Source organism: Neovison vison, chromosome 2, assembly GCF_020171115.1.
Source record: "Neovison vison isolate M4711 chromosome 2, ASM_NN_V1, whole genome shotgun sequence".
Classification (NCBI taxonomy): domain Eukaryota; kingdom Metazoa; phylum Chordata; class Mammalia; order Carnivora; family Mustelidae; genus Neogale; species Neogale vison.
In genome coordinates this window covers 15,543,083-15,562,982 of record NC_058092.1, presented here as the reverse complement: position 1 = coordinate 15,562,982, position 19,900 = coordinate 15,543,083, and positions in this window count along the sequence as shown.

The window sequence follows — 19,900 nt, the reverse complement described above, 5'->3', positions numbered from 1 at the left end:
CCCACTGAGCCACCCAGGCACCCCCCCCCCTTTTTTTTTTTTTAAGATTTTAGTTAGTTATTTGACAGAGGTAATGAGAGTGAGCATGGGCGGGTGGCGGAGAGAGCCTGAGCAGGGAGCCTTCACAACGCCGGGCTCGATCCCAGGACCCCAGGATCATGACCTGAGCCCAAGGGAGACGCTCAACTGACTGAACCACCCAGGCGCCACAGGAATTTATTTTTTTATAATTCTGCAACTGAAATTATTTCAGTTAACAGGGTGTGTGTGTTTGTGTGCGTATGTTATTTTGGTTGTTGCTCTAGAGTCAATAAAATATATTTTTCAGGCCTGAAAACCTCCTAGGCCCTTGGGATCCTACCAGGGGCTAGGGCTGAGCTCATGGCGCTGGCAAATAAAGCGGCCAAGCTGAGGCCTGCCTCTTTCTGTCCTTACCCTCCTGCAACAATTAAAGTAGGGTTGTTGGCAACTCACCAGACCCTGAGCGCAGACCAACGCAGGCGCTGAAATAGAGTCGGAAGCTCTGGGTTAGGAAGCCTGGGTCATTTGGAGGAATCAGACTATGTTTATCCTTGTTGTTTTCACATTATCACTAAAATGCAATTATTAAACTCGTGGTGGAGCCAGATTCCTGGGACTACACCTGAGGCTCCCAGGCAACAGAGAGCCCAGTCTGAGGCCCCATGTCCTTCACGAGCCCTGGCCGTCCTAAGGCTCCTGAGTCCTGCGTGTTGAATGGGTGCCCCTTTGCCGAGGTTCTTCTTCCTGTCCCTCCCCTGTCTGGTGCCCGAATGTGCTGGGATCTTCTCCACAGCCATCTTTGGCCCTCCTGTTGTCTCTGCTCAGAGTGCCCTCCCTGAAGGTTTTTAGACTCTTATTTTCTTTAAGGTTTTAAAACATTGCACAGATAGGGGCACCTGGGTGGCTCATTTGGTTAAGCATCTGCTTCCGGCTCAGATCACCATCTCGGATCATGGGATCAAGGCCCAAGTCCAGCTCCCTGCTCTGTGGGGAGTCTGCTTGTTTCTCTCCCTCTGCTCCTCCCCCAACTTGTGTTCTCTCTTTTTTTTTTTTTTAAAGATTTTATTTATTTATTTGACAAGCAGAGATCACAAGTAGGCAGAGAGGCAGGCAGAGAGAGAGAGAGAGGAGGAAGCAGGTTCCCCGCTGAGCAGAGAGCCCGATGTGGGGCTCGATCCCAGGACCCTGAGATCATGACCTGAGCCGAAGGCAGAGGATTTAACCACTGAGCCACCCAGGCGCCCCGTGTTCTCTTTTTTCAAATAAATAAATAAAATCTAAAAACAAAAAACATTGCACGGATAATACATGTTTACTATAGGGAAATCAGAAATTACAGATACAGGAAAAAAAAAAGTCAGTGATCTCATCGCATAGAAATAATCATGCTTAACTGAGTATTTGATACACACCCCCCCACACCCAGAGTACTCTTTAAATTTTAGTTTTCCCCATATTTAGGATTTTATTTTATTTTTTTAAAGATTTTATCTATTCAGGGACACCTGGGTGGCTCAGTTGGTTAAGCAACTGCCTTCGGCTCAGGTCATGATCCTGGAGTCCCAGGATCGAGTCCCACCTCGGGCTGCCTGCTCAGCAGGGAGTCTGCTTCTCCCTTTGACCTCTCCCCTCTCATGCTCTCTCCTCTCATTCTTTCTCTCTCTCAGATAAATAAAATTAAAATATATAAATAAAATAATAAAATAAATATAACATATATATTCTATATAAATAAAATAAAATAAAATTTTATGTATTCATTTGACAGAGAGACAATGAGACAGGGAACACAAGCAGGGGGAGTGGGAGAGGGAGAAGCAGGCTTCCCGCTGAGCAGGGAGCCCGATGCGGGGCTCGATCCCCGGACGCTGGGATCATGACCTGAGCCAAAGACAGACACTTAACCGACTAAGCCACCCAGGTACGCCTAAGATTTTATTTTTAAATAATCTCTACACTTAATGTGGGACTCAAAATCATAACCCCAAGATTAAGAGTCACATGCTTTACCAACGGAGTCACCCAGGCGCCCCTGAATATTGGTTTTTAAATAAGCAAACAAAAATATGGAGAATACCCTTACATTTATACTCACAACTGAGTTTTGACAAATCTTAACATTTCTGGCCTGTTTGCCTCCCCACCTTAAAAAAAAACCACCTGGGCGCCTGGGTGGCTCAGTGGGTTAAGCCTCTGCCTTCGTCTCAGGTCCTAATCCCGGGGTTCTGGGATCAAGCCCCGCGTCGGGCTCTCTGCTTGGCAGGGAGTCTACTTCTACACCCCCCCACTCCGCCTGCCTCTCTGCCTACTACTTGTGGTCTCTGTCAAATTATTAAAAAAAAAAAATTTAAAAAAAAGAAACACACCTAACAGATATGGTTGAAGCCCCCGGGGTGCTCCTTTGCAGTAGGTCCCAGACACCCCTTCCACCCCAAGTCAGTCTCTCTCACAAGTTTGGGGCTTATCATTCCCATGCATGCTTTGGATATTGTTAAGCTTCAGATGAATAGCAGAGTTCTGCTTATACCCTCCGGCAACTTGCTTCTGGGTTTATAACATTATGTTCTAGAGGCATGTTCTTGTTAATTCCCGCCCGTCACCCTTCATTCGTGTTGCCCTTCCCGATTCTGGGGAATGAATAAAACCGGTTTCTTTACTTACTTCACTGATGATTGCTTTTGCAATGCTACACAGCATTCTGGTACAAGTTTTCTTGTGTATGGGAGCATAAATCTCTCCGGGATCAATACCCAAGAAAGCATTGTTGAGTTGCACAAGGGCACATGGAATATCCTAACCTTCCTTTTGCTTAATTCAACCACAAATCACTTAACACTTTTCCATTTCAGTAAGTATCCCACATCAATATATTTTACTGGCTATAGAGAGCCTACCAAAAATTTCTTAACATAATGATGACAGGCATAATTAGTTCCAAAAAAATCTCTGCGAGGGACTATCTTTACAGCTACAGTTTTGTGCCTACCTTTAATTATTTCTGTAGGAGGAATTCCTAAAGGTAGAATTTCTGGGTCAAAAGGGATATGTGTTTTCAAGACCAACTTCCCTGAGAATTCTTTTTTTTTTTTTTTTTTAAACAGATTCTTTTTTTTTTTTTTTTTAAAGATTTTATTTGTTTGTCAGAGATGGAGAAAGAGTGAGAGAAGACACAAGCAGGGGAGCGGCAGGCAGAGCAGGCAGAGGGAGAAGCAGGGTCCTGAGCAAGGAGCCCGATGCGGGACTCGATCCCAGGACCCTTAGGTCGTGACCCGAGCCAAAGGCAGACGTCCTGAAAATTCTTTTCTCTTTTCTCTCTCTCTCTTCTTTTTGTTTGAAAATTCTTGAACCAATTGTTCCTTCCACCAATTTCTACCTCCTACAAGGGTAAGAGGGCCGGTTTCCCACAAATCTAGCCTACTTGGCTCCTTACAAGCAATGGCCTCTCGAAATCTCACCTGTTCTTCTACCCTCGCCTCTCCTGGCTCTCCTCCTGGTCCCCAAGCCGAACTCTGACCCATGGACCCCTGAGCCCTTAATGACTCCTGTATGGCATCCATCACGTACCCATTTCCTCTGCACTCACTGGGGTGTGTTTTATCTTTCCCTCCAGATGTAAACATTTTAATACCAGGAACTCTGTTTTCTTCATTGTTATCCTTTCGTAATTTATATGCCACTAAGTAACTTTTACAGCACCTACAGGAAACTACACATACAGACCGTTAAAAAAAATACATGGACCACTAGAAGTGTTTGATAAAAATGTTCTAAATCGATGAAGTTACTGCCTTTCCATTTCATTTTACCCACCAAACATTTGCTGAGAAAGCTCCCTGGGACCAGGCTGTGCTGGGCTCCAGGGGACCAGAGGCAAGCAGCTCCGGTCCCTGCCCTCCAGGAGCTCACGGTCAACCGAACGCTGCTCTGACCAGCGTCTCAGCCGAGGCAAAAAAGAATCCTAATGTATAGTCTCCGATTCCCGATTGAAGAACGAGGGCTATTTCAGCTGGGAAGATGCTTTAGCCTGGTGCTACAGTACAGGAATGATTGCACACAGGGGCGGCCGTGTGGACCTGTGTCTGCGATGACGTCTTCATTTCTTTATTATTTAATTAATTAATTATTTTAAAAGATTTTACTTATTTATTTGACACACACACACACAGAGGGACCACAAGCAGGGAAGTGGGAGAGGGAGGAAGCAGGCTTCCCACTGAGCTGGGAGCCCTATGTGGGGCTCGATCCCAGGACCCTGAGATCATGACCTGAGCTGAAGGCAGATGCCTAAAGACTGAGCCAGCCAAGCGCCCCTGGGATGACTTCAGGAGCCTTTTACGGCCAGGGCGGAGATGCTCCGTTCTGGGGGGAGTTGATTCCCCCATCGTCTTCCAGAGAGCCCAGGGCATCGTGTTAAGACATGCTTCTGTAAGGGCCCTTCTTGGGGGTGAGGATGAAGCTTCTTCCGTGTAGCCTTGGTAGAAAGAGTTCTGCTGGGGGGCATCTGGGGGACTCAGTGGGTTAAGCATCTGCCTTCGGCTCCGGTCATGATCTCAGGGTTCTGGGATTGAGCCACGTACCAGGCTCCCTGCTCAGGGGGAAGCCTGCTTTCCCTCTCCCACTCCCCCTGCTTGTGTTCCAGCTCTCTCTCTGTCAAATAAATAAATAAAATCTTAAACAAAAACGTTCTGCTGGTTTAAGATCAATACCAGAGGAGGGCAGCATTGGGAGCCTCACTCAGCCTCCCAAGCACTGTGATTAGGACAGTGTCAGGCTCCCTGCCGGGGCCTGACCCCATGCTGATTCAGCCAGCATTATTTTGCTCATTCATTTTATTGAGTACTTACTATATGCCAGCTGTTTCAGGCTATATCCTGGGGATATTTTGGTAAAAAAAACAACAACAACAACAACAAAAAACACATGGTGCTACTTCCTACATTGCGGGCGGGAATGTAAAATGGTCAGCCCTTTGGCAAATAGCTGGGTAGTCTCTGGAGAAATTGGACACACGCTTAGCATATATTGCAGCATTTCCACCCACAGGGATCGAGGTGTATACACGAGAGAAATGCAACGTCTGTCCACACAGAGACTCGTAGGCAAATGTTCGCCAGCGGCACGATGCTATAGGCAAAACCCGGAAGCAATCCAAGAATCAGGGAGGTGACTGAATGGATAGACAGAGCCACATCCCCGCCAGGAACACTCCCCAGCAACAGAAAGGAACAGCCCATGACCTCGTGACAACAGGATGAAAGACTTCATGCGAAGAAGCCAGACGCAGCTCCCGTGTGCGCCATTTCCAGAAAAGGCGACACCGGGGAGACAGAAAGCCCATCAGTGACTGCCTGGGGACATGGGGGAGAGCAGGGAATGACCTGCAAGCACATGGAGGGAACTTCCTCGGGGTGATGGAAGTTCTAAAACTAGCTGGCGGCGATGCCCACACAACTCCATCAGTTCGCTCAAAATCGCTGAATTATACACTTAAAATGGGTGCACTATTTTAAGGTTTTACTTGTTTATTTGACACAGAGACAGCCAGAGAGGGAACACAAGCAGTGGGAGTGGGAGAGGGAGAAGCAGGCTCACCATGGAGCAGGGAGCCTGATGTGGGGCTCGATCCCAGGACCCTGGTATCACGATGTCACCCGAGTAGAAGACAGCTGCTTAATGGCTGAGCCACCCAGGTGCCCCCAAATGGGTGCATTTTGTGGCATGTAAGGTATACCTCATGAAGAGACAGGACAGTCACAAAAGACACAGTGGTCCCCACATATGTAGGATTTGTAGTGTAACTGGAAAGAGACAACGGGTAAGTCATGGACAGCTAAGTCCGGAATGATAAGCTCTGACAAACAGAATGCAGGAAGGACAGGGTGTACGGTGACAGTGAAGAAAGGGGAGGAACCTCCTCAGAGAGGGTCACCAGAGAAGGCTTTCCTGGAGGACGGTGGTCTGGGGCCTGGCGGGGAGCCTGGAGCTGTGCTTTCAGTCCTATTTTGCAGCATGTCACAAAGGTGCCCTGATCTGCTGAGACCATGTGGCACATGAGTGTTGGGATGGGTGCCTCAAGATTTTCTTTAATTTGAGAGAGCGAGCGAGCGAGTTTGGGGAGGAGTAGAGGGAGAGGGGGAAGCAGACTCCCCAAGGAGCCCAGACCCTGACATGGGGCTCAATCTCAGGACCCCAAGATCATGACCTGAGCCAAGGTCAAGCAGCGGACACCCAACCACCGACTGAGTCACCCAGGCGCTTCGGGTGGGTGTTTAAAACAAGTTCTGCCTGTGCCTGAAGCTGGCATCAGCCCCCGCCCCCCAACCAGCATGTTCTCGCGGGCATTGCCAGCACCCCAGCTGCACACCAACTGCCCGTCCTGTTCACACTGGCCCATCGCTGCCCTGGGTGTGGGGCTTGGCGGCTAGTGGAGGTGCCTGGGCACATGCTAGGCGAGGAGATGGCTGAGATATGGGTGACTTCATGCTGTCCCAACCCCTGCTGCCTGAACTGTGAGTCACTGGGCAGGCATGGCTGCCCCCCCTCCGCCCCACCGAGGGGCCCCACCCCGGCACAGGCAGTCCAGGGTGCCACGGCAGCCACAGGCTTTCAGTGGCCCCGCCCACACCTGCTCTGTCTGTCCAGGACCTAACGTTCCCTAGGGAAGACGTAGATTCAACCCCCCACAATGCCACATCCCAGCAGCATGACTTGGAACTTCCCTGAGCCTTACTTTCGTCATTTGCTGGGTCAAGATGTATGGAAAACGTGGTTCTGAAGCCCCGCCAGACAGAGTGGCTTCTTGCCGTAGGCCTCAAGCAGAGGCTGGTGTGTTCTTAGCCCTGACCATGCAGCCGAATCCCATGGGATTTCTATCAGCTTTGAGACCCACTCTCAGAGATCCAGGTTTAACTGACCGATCCAGCCCCTTCATTTTATAGGTGAGGAGATGGACGCCCAGAGATTCTGAGTGACTGTTCCCATCCCCAAGGTCCCCTGGCCCTTTGCAGTGGCAGCTCTGAGCTCTGCCCTCCACATGCCCTCACCTGCAGTGAGCATGCTTGGAGCCACGGTGTAGAGCAGGGTCTTTGAAATCAGACAGAGGTGGGTCCCATCTTGGGTTTGTCACTTACAGGCTGTGTGATGTGGGGCAAGTCACTTTACCTCTCTGACCCTCAGGATCTTCATCTATGAAGACAGGGGTTATGTGAAGGCTAAACAAGTTGGGGTACACGGGGGGAGGTGCTCATTAAACAGGTTGCATTCCCCAGCAGAGACCTTCCGTATGGTTTGATAGACATTTATTGGGCACCAACCCCAGCCTGGCTCTTGTTTCTGGGGCTGCAGAGCTGGGGTCAGCTAGGGGAGACCATCAGAGTTGCCGTAGGGCGAACAGACTGGGCAAGACAGAGTGGAGGTCCTGCATCAGCAGGGACAGCCTGTGGGAGCAGGGATGCGGGAGCCCGAATTGGACTCCAGACTTGGAAGGGGGTGTGCGGCCCAGGGGTGGTGGCATCCAGGACCTCCCCCCTAGTCCCCAGACTTGGAAGATGAACATTTATTTACTAACCACTTTATGCTGAATCTTTCGCTTTTGTTAACTCGCCTAAACTTCGGTGCCTTCAGAGCAGGTGATAATATCCCTCCCACTTTAGAGATGAAGTTCAGACAAAGAGCCTGGTCCGGGCTCACTCACATGACGCCAAAATCCATTCAGAGGGTTTGATTCTGGAGTGGACGCTCACCGCATGGTCTCCAGCCCCCGCTGCATAGTCCTTTTGTGGCCTGGCCTGGTTGGGGCCCTGGCCTGGTTGGGGCCCTGAGTGTTCCTCCATGGCCTTGACTGGCTGGGCAGCCCCTGGTGAGTTGCCCCGTGAGTCGGCAGAGCTGAGCAGGCTGGTTCTGCTTCAGGGGCCCATGAATCCTTGCCCTCACCTGCACCACTGACCCAAAGGCTGTAGCTACATTGGACAAAGGGGTGGGATACAGCTCCTGGCCTGGACTGCCAGGGCCAGCCTCGCCTCTGAGGCTAGCTCCCTAGGAAAGCACCTGAGAATGGGAGTATTTGGGCTTCTGGAAGAAAGCCAGTTCACTGAGTGGCAAGGTCTGGCCTGGCTCTCCCCAGCCCCAGCCCCGACTCACCACTGTCCTCACTGCCCTAGGCGCTCGAGCCATGGGACTTTCTTCCTGTGCCCCTGCTCCCTTCCCATGTCTGTGTCTTTGCACAGACCCTTCCCACCCCTGGAGCACCCTTGCCTTCCTTGTTGACCTGCACGTTCCTTTTTCACACTCAGTTGCTCTCTCCTTCGTGCCCTTGACCTCCCATCAGGTCAATATCTTTAGCACCAAGAACCTCTTCTCTATGTAACCGGTCACCACTGCTAATTTGGTCCTGCCGTCTTCTCCCTCCTACCTGATCCACCTTCCCCCACCGTGGCCCACTCCTATGTCCTACCCCATTCCTCCGTCTGCTCTCTCTAGCTGTCAGCCGTCAAATTCACATTACAGAATGTTCGTGTTTATAACCAGTGCCTCCTCCATTTACAACCAAGCTATGAGGTGGCTGCTCAGTGTTAAAGCAAACATTATAAAAAATCTATTTAAAAAGAGAGATGGAAGGGCATCTCGGTGGCTCAATTAGTTAATCAATTGATTTTGGCTCAAGTCATGATCTCAGGGTTGTGAGATCAAGCCCCACATGGGGCTTCACACTGAGTATGGAGCCTGCTTAGGATTCTCTCTCTTCCTCTCCCTCTCTTGCTGACCCTCCCTCTCTTTAAAAAAAAAAAAAAAATTCATTTTAAAGGATTTTTATTTATTTATTTGACAGACAGAGATCACAGGTAGGCAGAAAGGCAGGCAGAGAAAGAGGAAGGGAAGCAGGCTCCCCGCTGAGCAGAAAGCCTGATGCGGGACTCGATCCCAGGACCCTGAGATCATGACCTGAGCCGAAGGCAGAGGCTTTAACCCACTGAGCCACCCAGGCACCGCTAAAATTTTTTTTAATAAAAAGAGAGACTGGGGCGCCTGGGTGGCTCAGTAGGTAAAAGCCTCTGCCTTCAGCTCAGGTCATGATCCCAGGGTCCTGGGATCGAGCCCCACATCAGGCTCTCTGCTCCTCTGGGCGCCTGCTTCCTCCTCTCTCTCTGCCTGCCTCTCTGCCTACTTGTGAACTGCCTGTCAAATAAATAGATAAAATCTTTAAAAAAAAAAAAAAAAGAGAGATAGAGAGAGAGAGATTGAGGGGCACCTGGGTGGCTCAATGGGTTAACCCTCTGCCTTTGGCTTAGGTCATGATCTCAGGGTCCTGGAATCGAGCCCCGCATCAGGCTCTCTGCTCAGCATGGAGCTTGCTTCCCCATCTCCCTCTGCCTGCCTCTCTGCCCACTTGTGATCTCTATCTGTCAAATAAACAAATAAAATCTTTAAAAAGAGAGAGAGATAGAGAGAGAGATTGAAAGTCATTAGAAAGAGATAAGGAGAAATTTGCCAAGTGTCTGGACTGAATTAGTTAATGAGATAAATATGTAACTTACCTAAGAGCTTCCTAGCAGCCAGGGCAAAAGGGAAAGTCTATTAGGTTGTAGTACTCTGGTTCTGGGGTGACTTGGTTCTTTTAAAAAAAAAAAAAAGCCCACATTCTTCCTTCCTTAACTAAGAGGGGCTGTATATCAAAGTGCTGCTATTGGCAGGGCAGTCCTTTGAGGAGATGGTGTTTACTCCCTGCACTCCTGTCCCCTCAGGCAGTCTCCCTGTGTTCTTCTCAGCTAATTCTCAAGCATTTCTCCTGCTTTGCTACACCGGCCTGACTTCATTTCTCAGCTGTTTCCCTCCTGGCTCTGCAGAAGTAACGGGTCTTCTATCAGCAGAGGTATTCAGACTTGGGCCTGGTGGCCTGGGTGGGTGGCGGCGGGGTGGGGGGGACCTGCCAAGGAGATTCATAAATTGCGAAAGGGACTGGAATAGATCACTTTTCACATCTTGTTCGGGTCCAGCCTTCAGGGTCTGTGAATTAGTGCCCGGGTAACTGAGACTCCAACATAGTTCAAATCCCATGACACCGCTAAAAGGAATTGGGGGCGGGTTTAGTAGCCCTCTGTGCCTGCCTTTGTTTAAATGTATATCCCTACCTGGTCACAAGCAGAAAGGGGTTTGAAGCTGCTTAGGGCTGGGGGGCGGGGAGGTGAGGAGCCTAAAACAAGGACATCTGGCTGGCTGAGTCAGTAGAGCATGCGACTCCTGATCTTGGGGTAGTGGGTTTGAGCCTCACATTGGGTATAGAGATTACTTAAAAATTAAATCTTCAAAACAAAACAAAACCTGCTAAACTCCAAATAAAACAGTTGCATTTACCAGAGGGTTAAAATATTTGGCAACTATCTCATCTCAGCATCCTCACTTGTTGGCTGTGTGACCTCAGGCAAGTGGCTTCACCACTCTGAGCCTCACTTCTTCATTTGTAGGATGGGATACTAGTAGTACCTACCCCCATTAGTTATTGTAGAATTCAATGCATTAATATGGAAGAGTGCTTGGTGCAGTTCCTGGCATAGAATAAGTAGGCAATACACTTTAGCAGTTACTATTATCGCGTAATCTCACTTTTTGTTTGTAAAAAAGTTAGCTGGGAAAAAGCCAGACCACCTTCAGGCTAGTATCAGCCTCCTATTGAATTAGGAATGCAGGTCCCCTCCCAGAAAACACTGCAAAGGAAATTTTTTTTGAAAAGCTGTTTAAATATGTATTCAGTTCTTTTGAAAATGTTAAGGAAGGGGCACCTGGGTGGCTCAGTGGGTTAAGCCTCTGCCTTCTGCTCAGGTCATGATCTCAGGGTCCTGAGATGGAGCCCCACATCGGGCTCTCTGCTCAGCGGGGAGCCTGCTTCCCCCTTCCCCCTGCTGGCCTCTCTGCCTACTTGTGATCTCCATCTGTCAGATAAATAAATAAAATCTTTGGGGTGCCAGGGTGGCTCAGTGGGCTAAAGCCTCTGCCTTCGACTCAGGTCATGATTCCAGGGTCCTGGGATTGAACCCCGCATCGGGCTTTCTGCTCAGCAGGGAGCCTGCTTCCCTTCCTCTCTCTCTCTGCCTGCTTCTCTACCTACTTGTGATCTCTGTCAAATAAATAAATAAAATCTTTAAAAAAAATAAAAGAAAAAGTTAAGGAAGGTCTGATTTGTAATCTCAATAATGCTTGCTAGAATTCACTTTCCTCTCCCTCTCTCTTTTTCTAGCCTTCTCTCTCTCCCTCTGCACAGACAGCAGACCCCAAATCTGTGCTCTGATTCCCTTAAATGCTCCCTCAAAGCCCAGTCTGTTCTGGCTCTCACCTCACTGGACCCCTGTGCCAGCCTCTCCCCATCCTTTTCCAACCCAGCCATCTTCGCCCTTGCTTGCTCTCCTAGCTTGTTTCTCTCCCCCTCCCTCCACCTGTTCCCCAGATCGACAGGATAACGCAGCTGCCTGACCTGCAGTTTCCTTCCTCAAAGCAGGGGAGAAGGGGAGGCTGTGACCAGGTCGATAACGTGTTTCCTTTCACAAAATGGACGCGCATCTGTTAATACAGCTCAAGGCAAGAATCACATCAAGGAATTAGCAGGGGTTAATATCAGAGGAGTGGCAAATGGGGAACTTCTTTTTCTACTGTGTTCATGTCTGTATTATTTGCATTATTTTAAAATGAGCATGTGTTAATTCATTTTGAAATCAGAAAAAACAGATACATTTTATTTTTTGAAATTAAGTGAGGAAGTCAGGGCGAAGGGAGAAAATAGTAGAAAAAGTAAAGCAAACGCAGGGTTCATGTGAGTATCCGAAAGATACTCTGTTGATCCTGTATTTCAATCAGGGCAAGTACCCAGTAGGGGGCCCAGCAGACACTTGATAAATAGCACCCATTGTTGGTCAGGTCTTAGTGGACCTCCAATTCCTCGCAGAAACTCAAACTGCCCAGCTGAATTAGAGTAGCTGGTGGCCCAAGGGGAAGGGGTCAGGCTGGGACATCCTTGTCCCCAGGCGACCTCTCTGCAGGGTTAGATGAGTTAAGAAATAGTTTAATTGGGTCTGACAAGCTCAAGCTGCCCCCTCCCCTGCCAGCATCCCAGTGGGCTCCTTCCAGTGTGTTCCTGACCCTATCGTCTCTGACAGGCTGGTGTGTGTTCGTCAGGAGGGTCTGTTCCTGGAGAGTTTGATGTTCTCCTCTGGGAGCTCTAGACTGTAGTATCTGCTCAGTTATGGAAGAAGAAACAAAGTAAAAATTTAAAAGCCCTTATAACGAGTCTCATTCTGCTTGCATGCCTGTGGGCTATTCATTTTGTCAGGACCCTATTGGACTTGGTCCCTGATATCAGTGAAAACACACACACACACACACACACACACACACACGGAATCAGTCAACCCCTGAGGATTCTTTGGACACCAACCGTACACTAGACATTACTGAACATCTAGTCTTTTATTTTTTTTAAAGATTTATTTATTTATTTATTTATTTTAAAGATTTATTTATTTATTTGACAGACAGAGATCACAAGTAGGCAGAGAGGCAGGCAAAGAGAGAGGAAGGGAAGCAGGCTCCCTGCTGAGCAGAGAGCCCGATTGGGGCTCCATCCCAGGACCCTGAGATCATGACCCGAGCCGAAGGCAGAGGCTTTAACCCACTGAGCCACCCAGGCACCCCCTTTCTTTCTTTTTTAAAGATTATTTATTTATTTATTTATTTGAGAGAGAGAGAGAGAGAGAGACAGAGAGACAGAGAGACAGAGAGATCAAGAGCAGGGGGAAAGAGTAGAGGGAGAGGGAGAAGCGGACTTCCCAGTGAGCAGGGAGCCCAATGTGGGCTTGATCCTGGGAACCTGGAATCATGACCTGAGCCTGAGCTGAAAGGCAGAAGTTTAACTGACTGAGCCACCCGGACGCTCCTAGAGTCCTTATTTCTGTTGGAGTTGCTGAGGGACTAGGATGCATGCTTGGTGCTGCTGGCAGCCATCTTGTGATCATGAGGAAAGAGAATGAAGCAGGCAGAGAGGAAAAGAGTCTTAAGAGATGGGTGGTGACATTGAATCCTGGCTAGGTCATCTGAGTTCCTTGGTGCATCCATGCCTGAAGCTAGCTCTACCTCTATAGTCTAGTTTAAGCTGGGTTTTCTGCCAGGGTTTTGAGCCCTGAGGCTCCGGCTGAGCCATCACAGTGTCCAGACACCTGAATATTTGGAGGAAACACCCCTCACCTCTCAAACTATAGGAATCTAACAAGAGAAACATGTTCTCCTGCCATGCAAACACCCATGTCTCTGCCCAAATGCCAAAGAAGCAGCATGACGTTGGCAAAGAAGCGGATCCTCTCAGACTAGCTGTGCCTTCTTGGGGAAGTCACTTTCCCTCTCTGAACATTCATTTTTCTCATTTGCAACGTGGGGTGTTGTGGGAATCATAGCATCTACTCCATAGAATTGTTCGGAGAAGACTGTTTAGAGGAGGTGAGCTCTGGGGATCCCTAAGGAGTTGGGGGTTAGGGACAGAGTTCTTGCAAATCTTTCTCCTTGTTCTCCCCTGGCAGCAGCCTAAGACCAGAGACTGCCTCTCTCGGCAGAATGGAAAGGACTTGGCCACAGCATCGGCAGCTCTGTTTCTGGTCCTGGTTCCGCGGCTGCCAGCCTGGGGAGTGAATCTGCTGGGATCCCATCTTGTTCACTGCTGTCTCCCCACAACTTAGCCCAGTTCCTGACTCACTGATAGAGCCTTTCAGAATGCCCATTGCGTGACTGGAGAAAATGTGGTCAGGACACACAACCTTTCTGTTTTGTTTTTGGAGCATGTTGTTGCAATATAATATATAGGCATACCTCTGTTTATTGTGTTTTGAAGATACTGCGTTTTTGTTTGTTTTGTTTTGTTTTTTAGCAGATGGTAGGTTTGTGGCAATCCTGTGTTGAGCAATCCTACAGTGCCATTTTTCCAACAGTATTTGTTTACTTTGTGCCTCTGTGTCCCATTTTGGTAATTCTTGCAAGATTTCAAATTTTTCATTAATTAATTAGCTAATTAATTTTTTTAAATATTTTATTTATTTATTTGATAGAGATCACAAGTAGGCAGAGAGGCAGGCAGAGAGAGAGGAAGGGAAGCAGGCTCCCTGCTGAGCAGAGAGCCTGATGCGGGACTTGATCCCAGGACCCTGAGACATGACCTGAGCTGAAGGCAGAAGCTTAATCCACTGAGCCACCCAGGCGCCCAGCTAATTAATTTTTTTTTTCTAATTAATTTTTAACTCAGGTCTAAACTCATGACCCTGAGATCAACACCTGAACCAATACTGAGTTGGACGTTCAACTGACTGAGCCACCCAAATGCGTCTGTATTTTTTTATTTTTATTTTTTGAGAAATTATTTATTCATTTGAGAGAGAAAGAGCAAGAGAGCATGAGAAAGCACAAGCCAGGGGGAGGGGCAAAGGGAGAGGGAGAAGCAGGCTCCCATCTGAGCAGGGAGCCCAACACAGGGCTCAGTCCCAGGACCCCAGGATCATGACCTGAGCTGAAGGCAGACGCTTCACCGACGGAGCCACCCAGGCGCCCCTTCCCCTATATTTTTTTAACGGTTTTTTTTTTTTAAAGAATTTATTTATTTATTTATTTGACAGAGAGAGAGATCACAAGTAAACAGAGAGGCAGGCAGAGAGAGAGAGAGGAGGAAGCAGGCTCCTCACTGAGCAGAGAGCCCAATGCAGGACTCGATCCCAGGACCCTGAGATCACTACCTGAGCTGAAGGCAGAGGCTTAACCCACTGAGCCACCCAGGTGCCCCTATTTTTTTAAACTTTTATTTATTTAAGTAATCTCTACATCCCATATGGGCTCAAACTCGGGACCCCAAGATCAAGAGTCGCATGCTCTTCTGACTGAGCCAGCCAGGAGCTCCAAACGTTTTCATTATTACATTTGTTATAGTGAACTGCGATCAATGATCTTTGATGTTTATTGTAATTGTTTTGGGGCACCATGAACTGTGCGATATAAGATAGCAAACTATAAGACAGCATCGTTTATCAGTAAACATTGTGTGTGTGTTCTCACTGCTTCACTGGCCAACAATTTCCCTGGTCCCCCTCCCTCTCCTTGGGCCTCCCTATTCCCTGAGACACAACAACATTGAAATTAGGCCAAGTGTTTGAGTGAAAGGAAGAGTCACATGTCTCTTACTTTAAATAAAAAGCTAGGCATGATGGGGCTCAGTGAGGAAGGCAGGTTGAAAGCTGAAATGGGCTGAAAGCTAGGCTTTCCGCACCAGGTCGCCACGTTGTGAATACCCAAGAAAAAAAAAAGTTTTTTTTAAAGATTTTTTTTTTTAATTTTTATTCATCAGATAGAGATCACAAGTAGGCAGAGAGGCAGGCAGAGGGGAAGGGGGAACCAGGCTCCCTGCTGAGCAGAGAGCCTGATGTGGGACAATCCCAGGACCCTGGGATCATGACCTGAGCCGAAGGCAGAGGCTTTAACCCACTGAGCCACCCAGGCACCCCCCAAGAAAAAATTTTGAAGGAAATTAAAAGTGCTCCTCCAGGGAACACATGAATGGTGAGAAAGTGAAACAGCTTTATTTCTGATAAAGAGAAAGGGTGAGTGGCCTGGATAGAAGATCAACAACATTCCCTTAAGCCAAAGCTTCATCCAGAGCAGGGCCCAACTCTCAGTTCTGTGAAGGGTGAAGGGCGGGGGGGAAGCTGTGGAAGAAAAGCCTGATGCTAGCAGAGGTTGATCCGTGAGGTTTAAGGAAAGAAGCTGTCTCCACAGCATGAAAGTGCAAGGGGAGGGGTGCCTGGCTGGCTCAGTGGGTTAAAGCCTCTGCCTTCGGCTCAGGTCATAATCCCAGGGTCCTGGGATCAAGCCCCATGTCGGGCTCTCTGCTCCTCTGGGAACCTGCTTCCTCCTCTCTCTCTGCCTGCCTTTCTGCGTACTTGTGATGTCTGCTTGTGAAATAAATAAATACAATCTTAAAAAAAAAAAAAAAAGTGCAAGGGGAAGCCCCAAGTGCTGATGTAGAAGCTGCAGCCAGCTTTCCAGAAGCTCTAGTTCAGAGACCGAGAAAACTGGCTACAGTAAAGCAACAGATTTCAGTGCAGACAGAACAGGCTTCCATTGGAAGAAGATGCCACATAGGACTTTCACAGGTGGAGAGGAGAGGTCAATGTTTAGAAGCTTCAACAGATGGGCTGACTCTCTTATTAGGGGCCAGTGCAGCTAGTGGCTTGAAGTCGAAGCCAATGCTCATTTACCACTTTGAAAATCCTAGGTCCTGGGCGCCTTGGTGGCTTAGTAAGTTAAGCATCTGCATTCAGCTCAGGTCGTGATCCTGGGGTCCTGAGATTGAGCCCCGCATCAGGCTCCCTGCTCAGCGGGGGGCCTGCTTCTCTCTCTCCCACTCCCCCTGCTTGTGCTCTTTCTCTCTGTGTCAGATAAATAAATACAATCTTTACAAGAATTATGTTAAATCCACTCTGCCTGCCCTCTACAAAGGGAACGACAAAGCCTGGATGACAGCATATCTGTTTACAACATGGTTTGCTGAATGTTTTAAGCCCACTGTTGAGTCCTATTGCCCAAGAAGAAAAAAGAAAAAAAGATTGTTTTCAAGATATTACTTGACATCAAGATATTATCATTGACCATGCGCCTGGTCACCCAAGAGCTCTGATGGAGATGCCCCACAAGATGGATGTTGTTTTCGGACTTGCTAACACAGCATCCATCCCGCAGACCCCAGATCAGGGAGTGATTCAGACTTTCAGGTCTTACTATTTAAGATTGTTTAATGCTATTTAATAGGCTTATTTGATATTAAAGATTTTTTTAAAAAGATTTTATTTATTTTTATGACAGACAGAGCACAAATAGACATAAGCAGGCAGAGAGAGAAGGGTAAGCAAGCTCCCTGACAAGCAGAGAGCCCGATGAGGGGCTTGATCCCAGGACCCTGGGATCATCACCTGAGCCGAAGGCAGCTTTAACCCACTGAGCCACCCAGGCGCCCCAATATTAAAGATTCTTTAATAATATTTGAATTAGTTGGATCTGGGCAAAGTAAATTGAAAAGTATCTGGGAAAGATGTGCTATTCCAGATGGCATTAAGAATATTCATGATTCGGGTGCCTGGGTGGCTTAGTGGGTTAAACCTCTGCCTTCGGCTCAGGTCATGATCCCAGAGTCCTGGGATCGAGTCCCGCATCGGGCTCTCTGCTTGGCAGGGAGCCTGCTTCCCCCTCTCTCTCTCTCTGCCTGCCTCTCTGTCTACTTGTGATCTCTCTCTGTCAAACTAAAAAAAAAAAAAAAAAAAAGTAAAAAAAAAAAAGAATATTCGTGATTCATGGGAAGAGGTCAAGATGTCCACATTCACAGGAGTGTGGAAGAAGCTGATTCCCACTCTCACGGATGCCCGTGAGGCGCCGTCCAGGACCTGATCGGAGCAAGTAGCTGCAGTTGTGGTGGGAATGGCAGGAGAGCTAGAGCAAGAAGTGGAGCCTGCCGATGGGACCGTATGGCTACGAGCTCATGAGAAAACTCCCGTAGACGAGGCGTTGCTGCTTACTGATGAGCCAAGAAAGTGGTTTCTTGAGACGGAGTCTATTCCTGGTGAAGGAGCTGGGAAGACTGTTGAAAAGACAACAGGGGCGCCTGGGTGGCTCAGTGTGTTAAAGTCTCTGCCTTTGGCTCAGGTCATGATCCCAGGGTCCTGGGATCGAGCCCGCATTGGGCTCGCTGCTCAGCAGGGAGCCTGCTTCCCTTCCTCTCTCTCTGGCTGGCTCTCTGCCTACCTGTGATCTCTGTCTGTCAAATAAATAAATAAATAAAATCTTTAAAAAAAAAAAAAAGAAAAGACAACAAAAGATTTAGAAGAGCACAGAAATATTACATGGTTGACAAAGCAGTGGCAGGTTTGAGAGGACTGACTCCAGTTCTGGAAGAAGTTCCACGGTGGGTAACTTGCTATCAAACAGCATCGCGGGCTACAGAGAAATCGTTCATGAAAGGAAGAGCCGATCAATGCAGCAAACTTCACCATTGTCTTGTTTTAGGAAATCACCCCAGCCACCCCAGCCTTCAGCACCCACCGCCCTGATCAGTGGTCAGCCATCAACATCGAGGCAAGACCAGCAAAAGATGATGACTTGCTGAAATCTCTGGTAATGGTTAGCATTTTCCAGCAATAAAGTAATAAAGTGTCATTTTTTTTTTTTTTTAAGTTGGCTCCATGCCCAGCGTGGAGCCCAACACAGGGCTTGAACTCACCGCCCTGAGATCAACATCCGGGACTTGAACTCATCACCCTGAGATTAACATCTGAGCTCAGATCAAGAGTCAGATGCTTAACTGAATCACCCAGGTACCTCAAAAGTATCTTTTTTAAAAAATTTACTTTTTAAAAAAAATTTTTATTTATTTGAGAGATAGTGAGTGCAAGCTGGGGGAGGAGCAGAAGGAGGACAAGCAGACTCTGTGCCGAGCATGGAGCCCGATGTGGGCTTGACATTGGGTTCGATCTCATGACCTGAGGTCAGGACCTGACCTGAAATCGGCACCTTAACTAACTGAACCACCCAGGTGTCTACCCCAAAGGTATCTTTTAATTAAAGTACATAACTTTTTTTGTAGATGTAATGCTATTGGACACTTAATAGACTGTAGTATAGTGTATAGTATAGTATAATGTAAACATAACTTTTCTATGTACTAGGAAACCAGCAGATTCACTTGACTCGCCTTATTGTGGTTTTCGTTTCATTGTGGTGGTTTGGAACCAAATCTGCAATGTCTCTGAGGTTCGCCTGTAAGAAGAATTCACAGACCCTCAGGAAGTTTCACAAACAGAGCACATCCCCCTCCCCAGCCCCTTGGTTCTGAAACCACCTTTCCAGCACCCAGAAGAGCCCCCGCTTTCCCCTTGCCAGTTACTTCCTCCCCAAAGGTAACACTAGTCTGACCTCCTGACAGCACAGATTCATTTGCTTATTGCTGACCTTTATATAGGTGGAAAAATGCTTAATATTCTCCAGTGGTTTATAACTTACAAGGGACCTGCATGTACTTTAACTTGGAAAGCCTTCACAGCAGTACAGGGAGGGAACAGGAATTACAAATCACATTTTACAGAGGAGAAAACTGAGGCTCAGAGAAGAGAATGGAATCCACCATGATCACACTGCTGCCAAGGGGAGGCAGGATGAATGGGTTCCATTTTTGCGTCTCCCTGGATCTCAGAATGTCCTACCAGGCATCAGGCTACAATTCCCAGGAAGACACTTGGCCAGGAATCTGAAACTGGCCCAGGCCTGAGCAGCTGATGGTGTATCACCCAACCTTCAGAATGGAGAAAATGTCTGGGACAGAGAAGGTCTTGTCACCTTTAGGGTAAGGCCCAACCCTCCCCGCTCTACCCTGCTTCCTGTCTGCTGTACTCAATGAATTTGTGAATTTTGACAAGTGACTCTCCTCCATATGTCCTTCCCTTCACATTAAGGAATTCAGAGTGCTGCTGAATGAAAGGGGGGAGATCTATTTCCACAGAGCCCCCAGCCACCTGCGGGTTGCCACATACACTGCCCAGGAACAGACGGTTCCCTTTGGAACCTGGCACTCTGTGCCCAGAGTCAGGCCAGCCAGCTTCTGAGCAGGGGTTGCTGTCAGCGGTTCCTACTCCCCCTCCTGGCAGCAGGTGTCCTCTCTTCCAGAATCCACACCCGTTCCCCCCCCCTCACCAATTCAACTCCCTTGCCCCCAGTTCCAAGGCAAGGTTCCCCACCTCATTCCTTCTTGCCCTATGGAGGCTTATACCTCCTTCAAAGCCCAAACCCCAACCATCTCCTCCCAGAGGGCTTTGTCTCTCCT